The sequence below is a fragment of the Oryctolagus cuniculus genome, chromosome 3, assembly GCF_051225735.1.
Source record: "Oryctolagus cuniculus isolate XC-2025 breed Fujian yellow rabbit chromosome 3, ASM5122573v1, whole genome shotgun sequence".
NCBI lineage: Eukaryota > Metazoa > Chordata > Mammalia > Lagomorpha > Leporidae > Oryctolagus > Oryctolagus cuniculus.
The window spans coordinates 140141046-140144391 of NC_142869.1; the positions used below are offsets into that span (position 1 = coordinate 140141046).

The 3346-nt window shown below is 39.2% G+C and overlaps 1 non-coding gene across 1 annotated transcript; it reads left to right on the forward strand.

The window, feature by feature from the left end:
- Positions 1-564: 564 nt before the first annotated feature.
- On the forward strand, positions 565-861 carry LOC149127532 (signal recognition particle RNA). The gene has a single exon (XR_016232039.1).
- The last annotated feature ends 2485 nt before the right edge of the window (positions 862-3346 follow it).

Sequence of the window (3346 nt, forward strand, 5' to 3'; positions counted from 1 at the left end):
CATGCGAATCATAAATCTCCAGACAACGACCAGTGGTGCTTGTGAACATTTTCCCACAAGCTCATCAGATGAGTTCATCATGGTGCCAGAGAACCAAGTGACCCTTTTATGGTAATTGTGTATGACCCAGGCAATGGAAGCACAATGTGCAGTTCTATTTGCTTTAAAACAGAAGTGATTGTCTCAGCCTAGGAATGCCAAGAAGAGACCTGTCAACAGATTGTTCAGTTAGTTTTGGTCCAGAGGTTCAATTTATTTACTTGCCAGTAGTACCTGATTTGTACGAAGTGGTGTTTTCCAGTATGGCTAGCAAAGCATCATCTCTCTATTTTTATAAGGTACTCTGAGTATGTTAAAAGTAATGAACAGCGATAGATGAACAGCACTTCAGCAAGACCATTTTTCGTTGTCTTAGTATAATTACCCAATTAAAATTGAAAGTTTCTAATATACTCCAAGGGAACCAAACTACTAACTGTGAGCATTGTTTATGTATATAATTCAGAAACACCCAAATGTTACTTCATTCTACATATATTGTAGGTAATGAAATAAAAGATTTTGGCCGGGCGCGGTGGCGCGCGCCTGTAGTCCCAGCTACTCAGGAGGCTGAGGCCGGAGGATCGCTTGAGTCCAGGAGTTCTGGGCTGTCGTGCGCTGTGCTGATCAGGCGTCTGCACTAAGTTCGGCATCAATATGGTGACCTCCCAGGAGCGGGGGACCACCACATTGCCTAAGGAGGGGTGAACCGGCCCAGGTCGGAAATAAAAGATTTTGAATTTTTATTTCATTTTTAATACAGAAATGCAGATGACTTCATAGTGTAGCACTCAACAAGGATTAGGGTACTGTGGCAGTCATATAGATTATCAGCTGGTCTAGAAATGGCTGATGTGACTGAACTTTGCTATTACTTTCAAGGTTATCCTGGTGCATCTTAAGTTCTATTGTACAGTTTCTCAGGAAGTCAGTGAAATACTGCTTCCCCTGCACATGGAAAGAAGGATATGTGAGAGTTAGGAAGAAGGGTCTTAAGGTAGAAAATGGTTATTTTTAATTGTTTTTTCCCCAATGGATTGTTTTAAATTAACCAATTAATGGATTTGTGGACACTAACAATTTTTTTAAAAACCACATGTGAAAAATTCCTCATTAATAAGTACAGATCAAGGGAAGTTAACTACATGTGACCAACAAAATAAGTATTTTTGCGTATAATCTTTTTCTCAGGAAAGCAAGGGAATAGAGTGTCAAATACATTAGCCTGGAATCAAATTTCTTAAGTTCGAATTCCCTCTGAGATACCTACTAGCTACATAACTTTCTGTCTCTGAATTTCAGTTTCTTCATGTATAGAGGAAAATACGCTTATGCACAACCCAGGGGGGAGCAGGGGATGGCTCAAGTACTTGTGTCTGTGCCACCCGCATGGGAGACCTGGATGGAGTTCTGGGCTCCTGGCTTTGCTTGGTCCAGACCCAGCTAGCACCAATTTGGGGAGTGAACCAGCAAATGGAAGATTTCTCATTCTTTCACTTTCAAATAAATAAATCTTTTTGAAAAGTAAAATGAAAATAAATAATTTCAAAAACAGGAAAATAATATTATCTACCTCACAAATGTCGATTGTGATAAATAATAAGGTTATGTTCAAAAATTTTAATATAATTCCACAATTAAAGTTAACATTATTTTCATATGTACCAACATAAGAGAACGGAAGTGGGTGCTGTCCAAGGTACTGAGGTGAGCTCTGAATCATAGACCATATGACACAATATGAACAATGCAAATGGCTTGCCCAGAGCTGTACAGTACATACAGCCTGTTGCGTAGATGGCCCTCAATTCAGTCAGACTATCTAAAAGGAAGGCTATTATTTTGACTAAATTGATGTGGGACATTGACAAATGGCTTCACATAAATTTTATGATGGAATTCAGTGCCATGAAAACAACTATCCACTTAAGTAAACAGCTGCTTAGACTTGATTTGTATCCTCCCAAATGAATTATCTTAATTGACCAATTAATACATATCTTAATTTTTAAAATAAAATACATGTGATACTTTGTTCATTTATGAGTTTGTCTTCTAATAAAATAATTTTATTGAAGGACCAAATGGCCAGCCGGTCCATTACTTTTATTTCTGTTTACTATTAGTCTGGCTATTATCAAGATGCTAAGGTACAAAAGACATGCAAATGGAGCCTCATAATAAAATTCACTAAAGGCCTATATATGATTTTTCTTCTGAAGCACTTCAGATTTATAAGGTGAATCAACTGGAAGTTTCCTTGGGTAATGTGTTTATACTTTTGTATAAACAAAAGTATAAAGTTCAACTACATTATATAAAATTACTTATGCCAGCATGTCATAGTTTTATTTACTGCAGTAAAAGTAAGGAGGATATAAAATTGAGAGTTGAGCAGACCACACTGAAATCAGTAAAGCAGAAAAGGGGATCCACATATGTCCTTATGATAGGCAGTGATTGAAGGGGTTGAAGCCGAAGTGTTGGGCTTCAGGATTAAAATCGGGTGATAAAGGCACACAGAGAAGAGCAATCACAGAAAAACAAGTCAGTCAGTGGGCAAAGAAGAACAATCAGGAAAATTACAAGAGAAGTAGGCTTGCTCATGGATTTAAGCTCCCTTCCATGGACCACACAAATTGATTGGCTTCATTTAAAGAGCAGAGATGAGACAGACATTGTGTTGGCTCTTGCCAATCACTGAATCTCTCTGAACCTAAAGTTTTTGCACATGTCTATGAGGATAATAAAGAACAACTCATGCTTATATTGGATGAATAAAATGAGATAACATATAAAGCTCCTTGTATTCAGGACATAGTAGGTACTCAGTGTTCGACACTGGCCTCACATTTCAACTACAAAGGAACTCTTTTTTTTTTTTTTTTTTTTAGATTTCTTTATTTATTTGAAAGGCAGAGTTACAGAGAGGCAGAAGCAGAGAGAGACAGAGACAGAGACAGAGACAGAGACAGAGACAGAGAGAGACAGAGAGAGAAGTCTTTCGTCCATTCTTTCACTTCCCAAAAAGCCACCCAGGCCAGAGCTGAGCTGAACCGAAGCCAGGAGCCAGGAGCTTCTTCCAGGTCTCCCACAGGGGCACAGGGACCCAAGGACTTGGGCCATCTTCCACTGCTTTCTCAGGCCACAGCAGAGAGCTGGATCAGAAGAAGAGCAGCCAGGACTCAAGTTGGCGCCCATATGGGATGCCAGCACTGCAGGCTGGGGCTTTAACCCTCTGCACTACAGCTCTGGCCCCTAAAGGAACTCTTAAAATAAACTCTTGCCTGAGATTCACCCTAGAATC